Genomic DNA, 20,414 nt, shown 5'->3' with positions numbered 1-20,414 from the left:
GGCCCGCCTACTATCCTTGGAAAGGTAAAATGATTGGCTAGAATCCAAAGTGTGTGACTTCTCAGGAAAAAAGCACCAAAATAAAGCACCGAAATGTGCGCTGCTTTTCGGTCTGGTTACTACCGGTCTGGTTATGTCAGAACAATGCCACCGGATATCGGTACCCATCCCTAGCGACTGGCTGGGGTGAGAGAAGGAAGACAGGATAAAAGACATGCTGTGGAAGAGAGACAGAGATTAATAACAGATATGATTCAATGTAGAGAGGTCTGTTAATACATAGTGAGTGAGAAAGGTGACTGGAAAGGAAAATCTCAATAAATCATGGGAATCCCCGGCAGCCTACGTCTATTGCAGCATAACTAAGGGAGGATTCAGGGTCACCTGGTCCAGCCCTAACTATATGCTTTAGCAAAAAGGAAAGTTTGAAGCCTAATCTTAAAAGTAGAGATAGTGTCTGTCTCCTGAATCCACACTGGAAGCTGGTTCCACAGAAGAGGGGCCTGAAAACTGAAGGCTCTGCCTCCCATTCTACTTTTAAATACTCTAGGAACAACAAGTAGGCCTGCAGAGCGAGAGCGAAGTGCTCTAATAGGGTGATATGGTACTACAAGGTCATTAAGATATGATGGGGCCTGATTATTTAAGATCTTGTATGTGAGGAGCAGAATTTTGAATTCTGGATTTAACAGGAAGCCAAAACAGGAGAAATCTGCTCTCTCTTTCTAGTCCCTGTCAGGACTCTTGCTGCAGCATTTTGGATCAGCTGAAGGCTTTTCAGTGAGTTTTTAGGACTTCCTGATAATAATGAATTACAGTCGTCCAGCCTGGAAGTAATTAATGCATGAACTAGTTTTTCAGCGTCACTCTGAGACAGGATATTTCTAATTTTAGAGATGTTGCACAAATGGAAGAAAGCAGTCTTACATATTTGTTTAATATGTGCGTTGAAGGACATGTCCTGGTCAAAAATGACTCCAAGGTTCCTCACAGCGTTACTGGAGGCCAAGGTAATGCCATCCAGGGTAAGAATCTGGTTAGATACCATATTTCTAAGCTTTTCAGGGCCGAGTACAATAACCTCAGTTTGATCTGAATTAAGAAGCAGAAAGTTAGCGGCCATCCAGGTCTTTATGTCTTTAAGACATTCCTGCAGTTTAACTCATTGGTGTGTGTTATCTGGCTTCATAGATAGATAGAGCTGGGTGTCATCTGCATAGCAGTGTAAATGTATGCTATGTCTTCTAATGATGCTGCCTAAGGGAAGCATGTACAATGTAAACAGAATTGGTCCTAGCACTGAACCCTGTGGAACTCCATAATTGACCTCAGTGTGTGAAGAGGACTCTCCATTTACATGCACAAATTGTAAATGCACTCAGTCCAAAAGATTCAATAAGCCACATCAGTGTCTACTGTCTGTCTACTGTTTACTATCATAGCTAAGTGGCAAATAAAGGTAAACAGAAGTGTATCACTATCCCTGCTAATGAATGTTATCTTGTTTCAGGATGCATAATACCTGCCGTTATCCAAAGACACATCTGCTCACCTGAGTCTTTTGCTCGTTTCTCCTCCTCTTTTCTCTGTTGTCCAAACCGAGGACCTGATGGCTTTGACCTTTTCTTGTCCATCTTCCATCGGTCAGTTTGCACTCCAGTATCAACACCCAACTCCACAACATAAACCATAAACCTTATATGAAAAATCATTAATACATAACGAGCTTGGACTGACAACATTATTGAATTGAATTGAATTGAATGAATGCTTTATTGGCCATATGCAGGTTGCCCCGCAGAGGAATAGGACCCCCCCCCCCGACTTACACACACAACAAAGACATCACATGGGAATACAGTCGGAGATCGGCAGCGTTGCAGAGAAAACACTGAAAAATTACACAACAATGGGAAAAAGTACAAGAGGAAAAAAAGAGACCTCTTCTCACGCTGGGCACCTATGGGAGGACAGCATGAGAACAGGAAACAAAAAAAACTCCTCTGCACAGAGAGCACATTAATGTCCACATCACAACATTAGAGCACGTGACAAGCCACAGGGGTGGATAGGGGGGTGGGGGGTAATCCGAAGGAACACAGCAGTCGTCCTATACAGCGCTACCATTTCAGCGTGGCACGCAGACCCGCCGTCTTCCCCCGCAGGAAACAAGCATCGAAGGCGTTTGGAAAGGGAGGGGGATGAGTGCGTGCTTTTCAGTGTAAGTGTATGTGTGTGTGTGTCCAGAGTTCAGCTGAGACAGTGTCCTTCGCCCTATCAGGCTAAGTAAACAGTCTGCCAGCCAACCCAGGTGGAGTATGGAGTATGTTTGATTTGATTTTTGTCTCTTTGGGGTATGATAACATTTGGGAAATACCTGTTCCTGTATGTCTGAACTTCTGCTGCCATCCACATCTTTCACAGGTATTTCAGCAGGATGATATTACACCTATAACAACTGCTTGTCTTCACAGAAGAAGAGTCCAGAAGAGCCAGGTGGTGGGGCTTTTCAAAATGGTTTTTACGTTCTGTTGTGAATCAAATGTGGACATTTGGAAATCCCAGCATATTGATTTAATTTACATTTTACATGACATGGCAGCTTTTTTGGAATTGGAGAAGCAAACACAGACAGTGATGTTTACATGCCCACACAGAATTAGCACCATGTGTTTGTCCAGCAGCACCAGGTTTTTCTCTGCATTGTCATGTTTTACTTTATAACCAACAACCACACCTGATGGTGTGATGTGGAAGCCTTTCTATGAAGTAGAATTTACCCAATTCAGGGATATAAACATCAAAATCACTAATGGGTAATGATCTAAGCTGTGTTTCTTCTCTGTTCCCCTCCTCAGTCCCTCCTTCTTCTTGTAAATCCACTATCTTCTCAGCCGTGTGTGATTAACTCCACTGGAGCTGATTGCTTCTAATTACTCAAGGACGATGCTGATTAAACTTGACATAGGATCAAAGACATGCACTGAGAACCTGCACACAGTTTCTGTTTCCTTATACTTACCAAGTCCCAAAATCATCAAGTCATATAATAAACGACTGTTATCTTTTCAAAATCACAAGGACCCGGGGGGTGGGGTTGTGAAGAGGAGTCAGAACATAAATGGCCTGTATTTATATAGCGCTTTACTAGTCCCTAAGGACCCCAAAGCGCTTTACATATCCAGTCATCCACCCATTCACACACAGGTGATGGCAAGCTACATTGTAGCCACAGCCACCCTGGGGCGCACTGACAGAGGCGAGGCTGCCGGACACTGGCGCCACCGGGCCCTCTGACCACCACCAGTAGGCAACGGGTGAAGTGTCTTGCCCAAGGACACAACGACCGAGACTGTCCAAGCCGGGGCTCGAACCGGCAACCTTCCGATTACAAGGCGAACGCCCAACTCTTGAGCCATGATCGCCCCATACACTCACATACAAAAACATAAAGTACCTTACTGCACCTTTACCCTCTAAGGAACAGGTGTCGAACTCCAAGCCCCGAGGGCTGGTGTCCTGCAGGTTTTAGATGTGTCCCTGATCCATCACAGCTGATTCAAATGGATAAATTACCTTTGCAACGTGTCTTGCAGTTCTCCAGAGGCCTGGGAATGAACTAATCATCTGATTCAGGTGTGTTGACCCAGGGTGTTATCTAAAACCTGCAGGACAGCAGCCCTCGAGGCCTGGAGTTGCCCACCCCTGCTAAGGCTCTGCAGTTCAACCCTAAGAGGGACTAATTATTAGTAGCCTTGTAGTCTGGACCCTGCACACACACCAGTCTGAACCAGCTTTGAACCTTCACGTAATCAACCCTATATAAAAGGTGTAAAGAGCTCCTTCTCCTTCTTCTTGTGCAGAATAGGTATAAAAAGTGCCCTGGTGTTTAAAGCATACTGAAACTTGTCACATTGTTTATATCAAAGAAACAGTGTGCTTGGAGTAGTCTGTTTCTCACGTGGAGGAAAAATGAATGAATGTGAGACAAACTGTACCACGACCACAAAGAATGCCCCATGGTGGCTAACACAACACTGGCTCTCTGCAGGCATCTGTGGACACCATGCTAACATGCAGCTAGTAGCATGGAGGCAAGAAAGGCTGTAAGTGTGAGCGCCCAGCAGAAGTCACTGTGTGTGCTTTCTGCTTCAGCGTAACAGCACCGGGTTGGGGTGGCGTGTGTCCTCATGATGATGAAGACTTGTGTCAGTTTATGCGACTGTACCCAGGAGTTTGTGTGTTCTGTGACTGTGTGTGACAAGCTGTGTAACAGAATAAGCCCAAAGTAAACTAATGACTTTCTCTGGGGATGATTCAAAGAACGCAGCTTTTTCAGACAATAACCAGTAACATGCAACACTTTTTACATGACAATGCCAACACTGCAGCGGAAACAGTAAAACTTTAAAGAGCAGGAGAGACAGATATCAGTGCAGATATGAACATTTCTCACAGTTACTTATTAGCACCAGGTGTGACGTCTCAGCTTATGTTTGCTTTGTTGTAGGTCTGCCTGCTCTTCATCCTCCTCTGTCATTACTGACTTCCTCTGTAACTCGAGGCAATCACAACAAATAACCTGAGCTGTTTGTCTCTTAGCGGTCAGAGAAACATGACACAGACCTTTAGAAAGGAAAATGAATGAGCGTGGATCAGACCTCAGATGTTTTATGGGACTGTGTGACAAAGAGTACAAAAACCAAACGTGATCAGAAAGTTCTGATTTTAGTTTTTTTTAAAGACTTTTTAAAGTCGTGTGTTTTATAAGATACCAAGAAGCACAAGATGACCAATAGAGCTGGTCTGTCTGCATTTACACTCCCCAGCAGTCACTTGCTCCACAGAAATGCTGCATAAAAAGGTTGTGAGGTACTGTTACTGATTTGTGTTTTAGATGATGTTAATATTTACAAGACAGTGTTTTTATTTACAGTGTTATCTACTGTTAAGGGTTCAAATACTGAGGAGGGATACAGGAGGTAATCCAAATAACAATACTGATACGGCCGGGTGGAGTCAAACGATGATTTTAATGAACACGCGTGGAGAGATGTACACTGCATAACATCAGCTGTAGATCTCCGCCCAAAAAGACACTTCAGATTGCTTTTGATTCATCAGGGTTAACGCCCCCTCATGTGTCATCTGATACAATACATGCATACGTCAAATCAAAACCACAATGACTTTTAACACAGTTTGAAAAGAATATTGTCTCCGTCTCCACGGCAGGTGCTTCCTGTAGCTCATCTCGCTCTCGCTTCTCCAAAACCTCCGGCCATGCTCTGCAACAAACTAGCAACGGTGGATTTCTCCAGAATCATACACACCTGCTGCTGCACCATCAGATTATTGTGACAATTAACTGATGTGCAGACTTGTCAGTTTTACACACACAGTTCTCAACCCTGTTACTTGGGAATAATAGCAAACATGTTTCACCTTCCAGCTTATCATCTATGGATTCATTTTGCTTTTGTTGAGTTGATGATTTAAGGGGACCCCGAGGAGAAGCTTGTAACATGCAGAGAAGGTTGTGGTGTGTTTAAAGCCAAACCAAGATGTTTTGGTGCAAATGTGTAACCAAACTGCAGCTAAAAAACTAAAGGGATAAAACAAAAGTACACACACACATTCCACAGGATTAGTCTTTTGAGCTCCACGGTGCAGTGAGCCAGACGGCAAAATCAATTAAGTTCAGCTTGTGGCTTCACCAGTTAAAGCATCTGCAAATATTTGATAAATGTCAGCTCTCGCATCACTCAATCTGTCTCCACAGCTGCTGAAATCCTCTGTAATCACACCCACAGAAACAAAGCTGAGAATGTGACAGTTCTCTAACCTACCTTTCACATGCTGATAAGGAGGAAGTGCTGCCGATTTGCTGTGAAGCAACATGTACGTGCTGTAGATTTGAAGAGCGTTTCAGGAGACTGAATTTGTGCCAGTAATAAAGAGTCTAATGAACCATCGGATGTTTTTGAGTATGCCCTTACCTTCCTGACTCTTTCTGGATGCTAACACGTGTAACTGTTGTCATCATATTTGAAAAAAAGAAGAAAATAACACATCAGTCTTTGGTCACATCAAAACTATTTCTTATCATCAGTGACATTAGACATTAAAATATATTTATATTAATGTTGGAAATCAAAAGAATAATGTTATGCTCAATTAGGAAATTATTTAGCTTTAATAATAGTGATTATTTATTCATTCATTTAACTTTTATTTAAGCAGAAAGTCCCCTGGGAGTAAAGAGAGACCTGAACCCATGAACACACATCAGAGAATATGAATCCGCCTGATTAACATCATTTAACGAGTGTTAACTGATAAATTACAACAGGTCCTATTTTGGCAAACTCAGTTGAATCTTGGGCTTCTCCACAGTCTACCATCAATTTTATTATTACTCTCTGGTTATCATGACTGAGAAACATCATCAAAGTTACCCCTCTTCTACTGCCAAACAGCAGTTTGTGCCAGCGTCAGCAAATGCTGGACTCTGTGCTTAGTCACAAAGTGGACCAATGCAGAAATATGCTGATACACATGATCAAAATCTTTCTTTGACTCCCTGAATGGTGTCTGTGGTCCCCAGCTTATGGCCAAACCTTCCTGAGCAGGCCTGATCTAGTCTGATCTTGGAAGCTCAGCAAAGTCCCCACAGTCCAAAGACATGCTGCTAGTGGGGTTAGGTTAATCACTGATTGTAAACTAGGTGTGTATGTGAGTATGAGTGGTTGTCTGTCTCTTTGTGTTAGCCCTGTGTTGCTATGGTGAACCCTCAGCCCTCCTGCGACCCTGTGCAGAGGATGGATGGATGTCCTGAACATGACCTGCTGAAAGTAAAACAAGAAATGTTGGATATGACCTTTTCTGTCAGATAGAAGAAAAGTGAAATAAACAGAGTCCTACATATCTTTGTCAATCTGTTTGTTACAGGGAGTCATGATGGACTGCGGCAGATCCTGGATGAGTATACTTGTTTCAGGATAGTATGGTAGCTCGGGTTCAGGACAAAGGACAGCTCTTGGATCCCTTTTCCATAATTGTCCAGATCTTAATGTTTCTGTCCATGCAGCACCACACTTTTACTGACACTTACAACTGTGAGCTTCAGTCCAGCATTGAAAAATTCTCCAAATCAGATGACAGCTTCAGCCTCACCATTAACATCAAACATAGGTACTGCATCAGCCTTCACCTGGCAGAATCCACGTATCAACACGAAGGGCCAGACTGTCAACACCACGGACAGTTTAAGCTCTCTACGAATGTGTCCACAAACTTCCATGCCCTGCACACGCTCACCTGTTTGCTCACAGAAGCCAAGCCAAGTCACAGCAAAGGAAAAAGGAGGATGATGAGAACGTTAATGCTCTTTACTGACCTCAAGCTGCAGAGAACCCAGCTCAGAGACTCTGAAGCGTTTTTCCCCAAGTGCCCTTTGATAGGTTTGTAGCTTAAACCTATTCGCTGGAACGTTCAAGACAATTTACTACACAGCAAAAGCAAGACACAAGTAGGCAGTAGTAGTTTCTCGTGCACGGGAGAGAACTGGACAAACGCCGTTCCTTCGATTGATCCCAGTTGCTCTCGTCCGCTCCCAGATAACACTGCTCTTTTATTGAGGTTCATTAACATATGACGTCTACATACACACAAAGAGTACCTTGCCTGTGCGTTGTGGAGTCCCTCAGCAGTTTGTAGATGCCTTTCGTTGTCTCTACTCCAACTCCCGTTGCTGCGTCCGGACGGATGACGGCTGCACAGATTTCTTCAAGATCAATACTGGCGTCCGACAAGGATGCGTGCTATCCCCTTTCCTCTTCCTGTTGGTAACTGACTTCATCATGCGACGATCAGTTGACCAAGCTGGCATCGGTGTGCCCTGGCACGAAGCACGTACTCTCACTGACTTGGACTTCGCAGATGACATCGCCCTGCTGGGCTCAACTCAGGAAGACCTCCAAAAGTTGACCGTGGCCCTGCAGAGGGAGGCGACGAAAGTTGGATTAAGAATCATCGCCAAAAAAAACAAGGTACTCCGAGTTGGCTATGCACGTGCCCGCATTCCTGTCATGATCAACCAACAACGTGCTGAAGAGGTGGAGAATTGTACATATCTTGGCAGCATCATCTTGAATGACGGGGTCTCTGATCGGGATGTCGACGCCAGAGTAGGGGAGGCAGTTGGTGTCCTGCGACCTTTCCAACCTATTTGGAACTCGACCTCCCTGAATGTAAGGGTCAAGATCAGACTACTGAACTCTATCGTCTTCCAAATCAAATCAAATCAAATCACTTTTATTGTCACATCACATGTGCAGGTACATTGGTACAGTACATGTGAGTGAAATTCTTGTGTGCGAGCTTCACAAGCAACAGAGTTGTGCAAAATACAATAACGTAAACAAGCAAAAAACAGCCTCCCTTTCTTCCCTACTGCACTTTACGCTAGTGAAACCTGGCGCTCAACAAGTGCAATTATTCAACACCTGAACGTGCTTCAACAACGTGGCCTGCGGCGAATCCTGAGAATTTCCTACCGGGACCGAATAACAAATGAGGAGGTCCTACGAAGAGCAGGCACCCGCCCATTAGCCGATGTTGTTGCAGAAAGGCGCTTCCGCTCTGCGGGCCATATTTTACGCCTACCTCCTCATTGCCCAGCTAAGATTGCCATGACATGGCATCCACGCACTGGCAACTGAAAGCAAGGCCGACCAAAGACCACATGGCGTCGAACATTCATGGACAATCTGAGAACTGTCGACATTGCCTGGGACGAAGCTGAAGCAGTCGCTGCTGACCGACATCGATGGAGATCACTAGCTGCCCGATGCGCCGCCTGGCGTAGGAGGAACTAAGTCTAAGCCACGGGGCGATCGTGGCTCAAGAGTTGGGAGTTTGCCTTGTAATCGGAAGGTTGCCGGTTCGAGCCCCGGCTTGGACAGTCTCGGTCGTTGTGTCCTTGGGCAAGACACTTCACCCGTTGCCTACTGGTGGTGGTCAGAGGGCCCGGTGGCGCCAGTGTCTGGCAGCCTCTCCTCTGTCAGCGCGCCCCAGGGTGGCTGTGGCTACAATGTAGCTGCCATCACCAGTGTGTGAATGTGTGTGTGAATGGGTGAATGACTGGATATGTAAAGCGCTTTGGGGTCCTTAGGGACTAGTAAAGCGCTATATAAATACAGGCCATTTACCATTTACCATAAGTAAGTAAGCGTTGTGTAAGTATGTGTGTGTGTGTGGGGGGGGTCAAGATGTGACCCTGTGAAGACTCCCCAAAGCTGGTGCCAGGAGTCTAGCGGTCCATCTGAACAAAAGGCTCTGACACTCAAACAGTCAGAGCCTTTTGTTCCGTGTGTTTGCTATACCATATATCAGCCAGAGAAGATACGACCTCTCCTAGGAGGTGTTGATCTATGCCAGAACACTCTGCAGAGGAGTGAACGCACCCCCCTCTTCATGCTACACAGAGTTGCTACAGACCTCCTAGGATGTGACATTCTTTCAATCTACAAATGATTATATACTTCTAAGCATATATGAGTAAATATTTCTAAGCATAAATGACAATAAACAATACAAATCTAACACCCTTTTTGCCTCATAACGATTCAGTGTCCAGTGCCTGCTTATGAACCTGTGAACATGTGTCTGCAAAGAGTTTTGGTTACTTACTCGTCTGTCTGCATACTTTGTAAATCCGACATCGCACAACTGTTAATCAAGTCCTGTGTCTGAACCTTGACAAGAGTCTCCCATGGATCCCACTCTCCCTAAAACCCCTCAACCAGACCTCACAGTGGTTCCAGGTTGGGAGAGGTGTTCAGTAAAACAAAACAGTCTCTTTACCTCCACATCAGCCACATGACTGATCTACTGATTTGCTTCCCAGTAGTTGATCGTACAACCTAATTCCTAATGTAATGGGGAAGGCTTTAGGACCCAGGGGACCCAATGGAGGGTATAAAAGAGGAAGTAGCAGCAGGTGCTCTTTATTTCCACTGACGAGCGGCTGTGAACAATGGTTGTGTGAGTAGGTGAAGAGCCTGAGAAGTTTTAATTGTCTGCTACACAAACTGTTGTTTTAAACCTCTACAGCAGAGGTTCAAGGTACAGGCTGTTTTTCTTTTAGTGTTTTGTTTAAATTTGTTGAAATGTATTTGATGTTTATTGTATTTGATGTTTTTAGTAGTGATTTTAGAAGATAAGCCAGGTGTGCAGCAAATACAGTTGTCTGCTGGAGGTATGTTAACTTAATATATTTGACATTAAAAAAAAATGTATTTATGCACTATAATCTAATTTATATTGTATTGCCTCCTGCAGGGCAGGCTGCACATGTGAATTTGTCACTGTTTTTTCCTCCTTTTTGTTGCGTTTTTGGTTTTAGTAGGGTCACCTTTTAAAACTGTTTTTTATGCCGGGTTTGTTTTTTTATTTGACTGGGCTGGTGCAATATTAGTCGGGCAATGTGCAATCCCTGAGATGGGCTCTTTCCTTAGGGGAATTAGGACTTTTAAAGGTGCTCCGTGTGGATTTGCAGTGAACATGTTTTATTAAGAGTGATTTTAGTGCCACCGATTATTGCCTGAACTAAAACACTTAGTGCATGCGATTAGTGTTCTGCTGGGCTCGTATTTATTTGGGGTGGATTTGTTTCTTTTAAAGCAACGAGCATCTGGGACCACCGGGGTAGAGCAAGCCCTCAGGTGATAGCTGCATTGCTGGCACCAATAAGACTATCTTGTGGTCATTAGTGACCCTTCCCATTTTGATGTTTTACGCCTTTTGCAAACCCTTTGTGTTCTTTTAAAATAATAATTTTTAACATATCTGACTGATATTGACCCTCTTGTCCCATTTATTCTGGGCTCGTTCCTGTAAGAGCTTTGGGCCTGAAAGTTTGCACAAGTAGTATAGAGGCCCTTAGCGGTTACTCTGTGGCTTTTACTCGCTACACTAAAGAGAAGCCATGGAAACATATCTTAATATCTTTCAGCTGGAGTAATCCTCTCTGTCGCACTGACCTAGTAGGTGTGGCTGTTACTCCTCTCTTCCTCCTCCTGCCCACTACCTACTCTGTGCTGCTGCTTGCGCGTGGCCGCTGATTAGACCTTGTGTGCAATCTACAACTAAGCGCGGCCTGGTGCGCGCCGCTCCGCCAGGTGAGCTGAATTAGAGCAATCAAGGGCTGGCGTGCCTAGTAGACCATAAAATGCATGCAGCAGTCATTTGACCCGGGTGCGACATACTGAGAGGACAGCAAACAAAGTACGATCCACTTTTCCACTGTGAGGAAGACTTTGAACAAGACGGGCTATCGGTAAGCTCTTGAGCTCACATTTGCTGCACATATATTTGGAACTATGGAAGCTCAGTTGTGCAAATGTTTTACGCTTAGGGAAATAGTTGCTGCATTTAAGTTTAAAAAATTATATTGACAAAAAAATGTATAAGTTTGAATAAATTGTTTGTGCAGTTAGTGTTCCCACATATTTATGTTACTTAATATTAAAAATAGTTACGCCCAAATCCTTGGGTGGATCGTAAAACTAGTGAATAAATGTTAGGTTTTGATTTAAAGAAAATAATTCTTTGTAAAGCAAATCCTTAGTTAAAGTCTATTAAAATGTTTGTGAACTCTAAAATGTATACTTTAAAATACAATTGTTTATAAAAAGTGTTAAATGCAAAGAAGACACATTTTGTATATTTAAGAACCACAGTTAAATTAACAGTTAACCACATGGTAAATGGCTTTACTGAAGTGTATTTTGTTATTTCATCCGTCTTCTGTGTAATGCATGTAATTTATCTGAATGGTTACTGGTTAATGAAATGTTCTTTATTTTTGTGTTGAAAGGTTTTTTTTTTTTTTTTTTTTTTTACCTGCTGCTACCTACCTATCTACCTACCAGCTATCAAACTAGCTGGTCTAAATAAAGTTGAGTGAAATTCAAAGTCTGGTCTTTTTCAAGTGTGGACACCTCACAGTCAGAGAACACTTGACACTCTCCCTTGGGTGGAGACTAAAAAGAACAAGACTTCAGTTCAGCTTTAGAAGCACTACGAGCACTTTCTCATCATCCTCCAGCTGTACTTAATTGGACTTGGGGATTGTATAGCATCTGGTTCAAGTGAAGCAGTAAGATGAGTGGAAACAGCCTTTAATTCACCTATTAGACACTATGAATACCTGCTCATGGCTTTTGATAAGGCTTTGATAAAGGGGCTAGAGTAAGGTTGTTGCTTATCTAAACTGGCTCAGGACGTAGAGCAGATCATCTACTAACTGGGAGGTGGGTGGCTCAATCCAGTCTGCATGTCAGAGTATTCTTGGGCAAGAATTCAAGTGTTCCAGTCACAGGTGTATAAAATCAAGCACCCAGGGATGTAAATCAAAAACTGGTTCCCAGTAGTCCAATTCCTTGGAATCGTTAGTCTGCCTGCTAATCTGAATCATGGGAGCAGCCCACTAATCAGTTTTTCCACTCGCACTACAGTCAGCTGATTTCAGTGAACAGTCTAGAGCCACAGAAAGACGAGCTAAATGGTAAAGTGGAAACAGAAACAACTACATTATGCTGCTAACACAACTTTGGGTCTGCACAGACAGCATGCTAACGCTAAGCTAGCCAAGAACCCAGAGTGAATGCTGACCGAGCAGGTGGGATGGACCCTGGACTTCAGGGGGCAACAAACAGATGAGCAGTCAGGCTGCAGCCTCCCTTTCTACCTGTTCAGGTTCCTAAAGCAGAAGCACTGTGGCGATGGCTTTTTGTGCTGGTTTGCATCTTTGCTTTGAGCTGTCAGCTTTGTGTTCTACTAAGACAACGATCTACATGTGTGTCCTCATGAGGGATTTGTGTTAGTGTGCAGCTGTAGCCTCAGATGATTGTTAAATGGTGATTATGAAAAAATGTGTTTCAGCTGTTTTACAGAGTAATGTGAAAATAATGTAACGGGTAGTATATCGCTGTCACGGCGAGTGGGATAAGCAGTGTGAAAATAATAAATGAGGGAGGATCCAAGCGCAGGCAGTCGTGAGGGTGTGAAGGTGGTTTATTGAGCACAAAATAAATATGGACAAACGGCAAACGGAGACACTATGTTACAGTCCATAGCCCAGTCAATAGCTCAGTTGGCAAGAGACTCATCAGCCTTATTATCAGCTCAGCCGTCATCTTCACCTACTCCTCCGGTACTACAAGAGGAGCCCGTCCAGCCCCAAGCCACGTCTGCTGGAGGGCCCGAGGAGCCCGTCCAGCACCACGCCTCGTTAGCTGAGGGTCCCGGAGGACCCAGCCAGCACATCCTCACACCTGCTGATGGTCCGGGGAAATTGGTTCAGCTGTCACCTGCTGAATCGTCCCCCGCGACTTTTACATCATCGCCTACAGCATCATCACCTGCAGCCGTCCCGCTGCCGTCAGGTTCCGCAGTCGTCCCGCTGCCGTCAGGTTCCACAGCCGTCCCGGCCTCGTCGTCTTCATCCACGCCTGGTCCTGCCTTGTCTGGTCCTGCGGTTGCCACGCCGCCGTCTGAGCCAGCTCGACCCGTTCCGCCTCGCCTCTGCCGGCCGGTTTCCGGGCCTATTAGGTGGCATCATGGCCTTCGGGGACGGCCTCCGGAAAGGGTTTGTCGCCGCCACTGGCATCGCGGCCGCCCTCCGGACCTGCTCCGTGGCCGCCACTGCCTTCCAAGTGGTCGGCCTCCAGAACTGTTTGCCCGTCGCTGCCGTTGCCGTGTGCACGGTCGGCCTCCAGAACTGTTTGGCCGTTGCCGTGTGCACGGTCAGTCCCCTGACCCCTTCACGGACTCTTGTCGAGCTTTGGTCTCGTTTTGTTTTTTGACGTGTTTTCCTGTGTTCTTGGACTCTTTTCTTGTGTGTTTGGACTCTTGTGCTCCTTGTTTCGCTCCGAAACAAGGAGCACAAGATGAAGATGACAAGGCCGGGACGGCTGCGGAACCTCTTGTAGTACCGGAGGAGTAGGTGAAGATGACGGCTGAGCTGATAATAAGGCTGATGAGTCTCTTGCCAACTGAGCTATTGACTGGGCTATGGACTGTAACATAGTGTCTAATAGGTCTGGCTGTGACTGTAATGGAGGTGACGATTGAGCGGCTAACTGGGTTAGCGACTGCTGGACAGCTAACCGAGCTACCGGCTGGGCAGCTGACTCACCGAACACGGCCCCGGAATAAACAGTCATACGAGCTGGAGAAACAGACGGAGTGTCTTTTCCACTCACCACAGCCGGCAGTTCCGAAGTCCTAATCTCCGGCTGTGGGGCGACGCGCCGATGGTGCGATCGTCGCTTCCCCCGGGCCGGGCAAAACCTCCGGCGGGCCGGGTTGGAAAGCGGTAGCAGCTGGAGGGTGGAGGTGAAGTTCGTGGAGAACATAATCCTGCACGAGCGGATGCAAAGAATCCAGTAGCCAGGGATAACAGGTGATGAGGTGTTGTAGATCGGCTTCCACGGAGTGAAGAGGCGCCCCTCCCTCATGCTCTAACAGCTGGTAAACCAATTTAGAAGCGGAGCGGATAACGGCCTCCTGAAGCTCCCTGGGTGGGGTGACTGCCGCTGGATCCATATCTGGCTGGTCCGTACTGTCACGGCGAGTGGGATAAGCCGTGTGAAAATAATAAATGAGGGAGGATCCAAGCGCAGGCAGGCGTGAGGGTGTGAAGGTGGTTTATTGAGCACGAAATAAATATGGACAAACAGCAAACGGAGCACGAACTAAACTAGACTGGAAAACAACTAACCTACAAAGCACAAACCTGAATGAGAACGAGCAGAGGAGAATGACGATGACAGCAGGGAGAACACACGGGTGAGACATGGTAGATACAAAGACGGACCAGCAACTACAATGACGGAGGACACGACTTAAATACACACAGAGAAACACGGGAATTACACACAGGTGGTGGACACAGCTGGGAATAATCAACAAGACGAGACAGAGGTAAAACTGAACACACTCACATGAGACGCAGACCTTCACAATAAAACATCACACTAAGACGCCGGCTTGACATAGAGAGACAGAAAATGACACATGAAACTAAACCCACATCTTAAACCCAAATAAACAGAAACATGGAACTCCAATAATAAACATCATCATTAACACAACAAGAGAACAAGAAAACAATCCCTGATGCAAACTTAAACCAAAACATAATAAACTCAAAATACTGGGTCCAACGGACCCAGAACCGTGACAATCGCACTACTTCGTCCTGGGAGTAATTAAGTAATCAACAAACATGCATGAACATTCGACCCACAGCATGCAATTATTTGCCTGAATGTAAATTGGACTTAAGCTACATTCTTTTTTTTTTTCTATTGTGTTTTCACAGGCTCCATTTTAAGAGTCCACCATCTCTAAGGCTACGTCCACACGTACACGGGTATTTTGAAAACGGAGATTTTCCATTTTCGTTTAAAAAAAAAAAATAAATAATAATAAAAAAAAAATAATAATCCTGTCCACACGTAAATGCAGAAATGAAGGAAAACGCTGCTAGGAACATGCCAAAGCAGCAGGTGGCGATATATTCCTAACCGTGCAGAAATGTTGGCCAATCAGAAGTCTAGAAGCCTCGGTGGGAAATCGTAAACAAGGATGGGGCATAGAAGCAGAACCGAGTCGTATGTGTGGAGGGACAATAACTGTGTGTATATGTAAGCATTTAAACACTGCAGAGAGTACAAGTAACAGTATTGTAGAGATTCATTTCCCCGAAACAATAACGTGGCGCACAGTGTGACGTCAAAAAAGGCGCACGCCTTTGACGCTACGTTTTCTGCGTTTTCTCCGTTTTTCTCGTCCACACCTAAATGCAAAAATGGAGTTTTCAAAAATATCCACCCTGGCCAGAGTTTTTAAAAATCTCCGTTTTCAGTGACCGAAAACACTGTTTACGTGTGGACGAAAGGTGCAGAAAAATCTGCGTTTTCAAAAATACCCGTGTACGTGTGGACGTAGCCTTAGAGATGGTGGACTCTTCAAATGGAGCCTGTGAAAACACAATGACAGTTGATAAGGAATCAAACCAATAAGTGATATTGATAATGGAATCAAAATTGCTAAATTATTACTAATTTCCATCCATACCCAGGCATGCAGTCCGCTTCTACAAACATTTGTAAAAGAATGGGCAACTCATAGGAGTTCACTGAGTGCCAGTGCAGAAATGTCCTCACCACATTCAGCTGTTAGTGATATTAGAATAAAACAACATTTTTAGTGAACCTTTTAATTCATTTGCAATGTTTTGTTTTCAGCTCATCGCAATCATAATTCTGTGTTTTTTGCCTGTTTAGCACTGTGGTGTCGAAAAATAAAGTGGGTGTAAACATCAAACTGATTTTCTTAGATGTCCGGACAGAAACTTTGCAAAGGATCAATACAGTATTTTCCTTCTACAGCAGTTTCTTCCCACAGCACTGATAGAGTGATGCAGTGATGTGTCAAATGCATTCAATCTAACAAGCCTAATAAGAAAGTAGAGATATGTGTGTAATCAGTGTTAATGACAAAACGTTTTTCATCACAGTTTTCATCCCAAAAAAAGACGATAACTCAATAAAACCAAATGCACAAGGACAAAAACTCTGATGACATGTATTGACCCCTTTATTGACAAGTGAAAATGACATGAAAATGTTCTGGAGAGACGAGATCCAATCAGAATGAATTAAGTTTATAGAGAGGCGGGACGAGTTTGGAAGTGATCCACTCAGAAGTCTCAGTCTCAGCAAAGTCAGATGTGCACAGTTTAATTTGCCACTGACAAACTGGATGGGAGGGGGGAGCTGCCATGCTCCGACACATCGTCGACTCTTGGAAGAAAGACGAGCGTAAACACACGGACACGTTCTGCATTCGAGGTCAGCTAGTCTGATGATATTTAGTCGACTAAAACTGGACTCAAACTAAAAGACTTTAGAACTGAAATATGACTTTAACTAAGTGACATTTTAGTCAAAAATTACAACCAAATTAACACTGGTGGAAATGAACCAGGATTCACCTTTAATGGTCAGTAACATTCAAAGTTCAGTTGATTCCCCATTACCTACTGACTCGAGACAAACTGCAGTTCATGGGCAAGGAAGAGAGTGAATTTGAGTCACACTAGCCTAAACCATGTGCAGATACAATCGTTCAATGGAAATCATCCCCTCTTTTCGTTACTGTCTAGCCGATGTTCTTCCCTGACCTTACTTTTCTATCTGATGATGGACCAGAGAGATGATTCCCGCTTGGTGCCATGGAAGAATTTTACTTAGCCATCTGAAAAAGCTGTGATGACACCGGCCTCATCCTGTCACACAGAGCTGCTCCTGTGACGCACAGCTTTGCCAGGATAGCATGGGACTCATGGCCTGGGTTAGACTGATAGTTCGTTGCCAACCAAAGCCTGCTGTCTTTCACTACCTGCATCACATTTAAACAAACAATGATGTGTGTAGGACGTCTAAGTCAGTGTTCAAGGGGAACAGTGCTGGTTCACACGTCTTTAGCTTTGTTGTGGTTTCAGTTCATTTCAGAAGACTTTAGGAACATAGGAGTCAAGAGGATGGGTAGGATGCAGCTACAGAAAGGCTGAAACAATGCTCTGGTTGTATTAAAAAGGTTTTGCACTGTATTATAACCCAAAGAGAGTCTGTGCACAGAAAGCAAAAGGAGGAAAGAGAGTCCCACCTGGGTCTTTTAAATACCTTTTCAGTTCAGACCTTTTACTGGTGTGAAAGCAGCTCGATGTGGGATTTGCACAGGTTGTTCTCCTGCTATTCAACCAGCACAGAGCCGGTTCAGCTCTAAGACTAATGTAGAAGTATCTCTGCAATAAATAATTTCATATGATGTGGCACAGCTGTAAAAACTGTTTGTATTTTATTTTTTTTATTTAGTCAGCTTCCTTTTCTCTGAAGAAACAGTTGGAAACACTATTGATCTTTAGTCAGTTATTGTACTCGGCCCTGAAAAGCTTAGAAATATGGTATCTAACCAGATTCTTACCCTGGATGGCATTACCTTGGTCTCCAGTAACGCTGTGAGGAACCTTGGAGTCATTTTTGACCAGGACAAGTCCTTCAACGCACATATTAAACAAATATGTAAGACTGCTTTCTTCCATTTGTGCAACATCTCAAAAGTTAGAAATATCCTGTCTCAGGGTGACGCTGAAAAACTAGTTTGTGCATTTATTACTTCCAGGCTGGACGACTGCAATTCATTATTATCAGGAAGTCCTAAAAACTCCCTGAAAAGCCTTCAGCTAATCCAAAATGCTGCAGCAAGAGTCCTGACAGGGACTAGAAAGAGAGAGCAGATTTCTCCTGTTTTGGCTTCCCTTCATTGGCTTCCTGTTAAATCCAGAATTAAAATCCTGCTCCTTACATACAAGGTCTTAAATAATCAGGCCCCATCTTATCTTAATGACCTTGTAGTACCATATCACCCTATTAGAGCACTTCGCTCTCACACTGCAGGTCTACTTGTTGTTCCAGAGTATTTAAAAGTATAATGGGAGGCAGAGCCTTCAGTTTTCAGGCCCCTCTTCTGTGGAACCAGCTTCCAGTGTGGATTCAGGAGACAGACACTATGGTTGTGTCCAAATTCATGGGCTGCATCCTCCTGAGGACCCGGCCTTCGCGGTCTACGTGGGCCGGGTCCTCAGAAGGTCGGGTAGGCCGGAAGTAAACGGCCGTGAAATTGGACGGTCTAGCCTTTTGATTAGCGTCACCACTGTCTCGGTGGAGTTTAATAAACTCGGCCGTCTGCTTCTTGCTATCTAAAATATAACCAGACACTGGTGTAAATTCTCGACTGTCTCATACTTCTGTTTAATAAGTTTTCTGTTTGACGTTTAGTCAGCTGTGTGAAAACCAAGGAGGAACCAACCCGGGGGATGAATAAAGTTTTATTTTATCTAATCTAATAACTTTAATCTCAGCCAAACCGATTTACTCACGAACAAACAAAACACTGAAAAAAGCCCAACAATAACATTTTTAGGTTGTGTAAGTGACTTATATATTACGTTTAACCCGAGCAGCGAAAGTCCGCGGTGATCTGAAAATGATGTGCCGGGAGTTGTGCCGTTCTCGGCCGCATCAGTAACCCTCGAGCTCCCGGCTAGCTGTCGAGCTGGTCGGTAGCAGACGCCTCCGAAAACGTCGAAGCACTTTTGCAAATATGCGATATCTTGATAAACCGAGCAGATATTTGATGTTTACACAGCTACTTTCTCGCCTGAAAATATGTTAAAAGTTTATTTTGTGACCCAGAAAGATTAGTATGAGTAATTTTAAAACTTAGTAGCGGTCGCCATTGTTGGAAACTGGAGTTTGGCTGGGCAGCGCTATGAATTCTGGGATATGGTAGGCCACGAAGGACACACCCGACCCATCCTTCAAATTCGGGGAAAAGGAGGACTCATTTGTCGGCTACATTCGGAGGAGTCTACGAATTTGGACAGCCTTCGGCGCGTCGCTGTGACGTAATCGGTCTACAAATGCGGCCTCAGGAGGATGCAGCCCATGAATTTGGACATGTCCTATCTCTACTTTCAAGATTAGGCTTCAAACTTTCCTTTTTGCTAAAGCATATAGTTAGGGCTGGACCAGGTGACCCTGAATCCTCCCTTAGTTATGCTGCAATAGATGTAGGCTGCCGGGGATTCCCATGATGCATTGAGATTTTCCTTTCCAGTCACCTTTCTCACTCACTATGTGTTAACAGACCTCTCTGCATTGAATCATATCTGTTATTAACCTCTGTCTCTCTTCCACAGCATGTCTGTATCCTGTCTTCCTTCTCTCACACCAACCAATCACAGCAGATGTCCCCGCCCCTCCCTGAGCCTGGTTCTGCTGGAGGTTTCTTCCTGTTAAAAGGGAGTTTTTCCTTCCCACTGTCGCCAAAGTGCTTGCTCATAGGGGGTCATATGATTGTTGGGTTTTTCTCTGTATCTATTATTGTACGATCTACTGTACAATATAAAGTGCCTTGAGGCGACTGCAGTTGTGATTTGGCTCTGTGTAAATAAAATTGAATTGAATAGTCAGCAAATTTAAGAAAATGTTTAACTTCACCTTTCATGTGCATGTTTAACCTAAGAATTTTGTATTTTTCCATATATATTGTATAAACATTCATTCATTCATATTTGAACTCTGTAAAAGGTTGCACACGATCAGTCGAAGACAGCTTTGAGTCAGTGTTTGGAGAGTGGATTTTCAGGTTCTCATATTTACTATTTTCTGTTTGTTTCTGTTATTTCTGATGTCTCCTGGTCAGGTTCATTATGTTATTGTCCAAGACCCTCTCAGTCTGAGCTTTGCTGTCAGGGCTTTGTTAATAGTTTATGT

The sequence above is a fragment of the Aulonocara sp. 'chitande type north' Nkhata Bay genome, linkage group LG2, assembly GCF_057382095.1.
Source record: "Aulonocara sp. 'chitande type north' Nkhata Bay isolate Kocher_YH1m ecotype deep benthic linkage group LG2, A_spYH_male_GT1.1, whole genome shotgun sequence".
Classification (NCBI taxonomy): Eukaryota; Metazoa; Chordata; class Actinopteri; order Cichliformes; family Cichlidae; genus Aulonocara; species Aulonocara sp. 'chitande type north' Nkhata Bay.
The sequence above is the reverse complement of the archived record's forward strand: the minus strand, read 5'-3'. Positions refer to the sequence as shown.